Raw genomic sequence first — 327 nt, 5'->3', positions numbered from 1 at the left:
CCCCCCCCCCACAGTCCCCCAACACTCACAGTCCCCCCATGATCCCCTCACACCTACCTGCATCCCCCCACATCCCTCTACATACACCCACACACATCCCCACACCTTCCCACAACACTTCCCACTCTCCCCTGCAAACCTCCATTTCCCCATCATACACCCATTGTGTGATAAGAAAACCAAAAGCAAACATTAAACAAAATAAATTTTAAATGTTTATATGTTTTGATGACAGACACTGGTAGGCTTCCAAACTGCTCTAACATTGTAAATATAGTAATAAAATAATGCCTAACTGATCTGTGTGTGTGTGTGTGTGTGTGTGTG

At 45.3% G+C, this 327-nt stretch overlaps 1 long non-coding RNA gene across 1 annotated transcript in view; it reads left to right on the top strand.

Moving 5' to 3' along the window:
- LOC109297078 overlaps nt 1-327 on the top strand; it is a 10,263-nt gene that overhangs the window by 3,192 nt on the left and 6,744 nt on the right. The window lies entirely within an intron of this gene.

The sequence above is a fragment of the Gavialis gangeticus genome, unplaced genomic scaffold (assembly GCF_001723915.1).
Source record: "Gavialis gangeticus isolate Ggan-Ray unplaced genomic scaffold, GavGan_comp1, whole genome shotgun sequence".
Classification (NCBI taxonomy): Eukaryota; Metazoa; Chordata; order Crocodylia; family Gavialidae; genus Gavialis; species Gavialis gangeticus.
The sequence above is the reverse complement of the archived record's forward strand: the minus strand, read 5'-3'. Positions and strand labels throughout refer to the sequence as shown.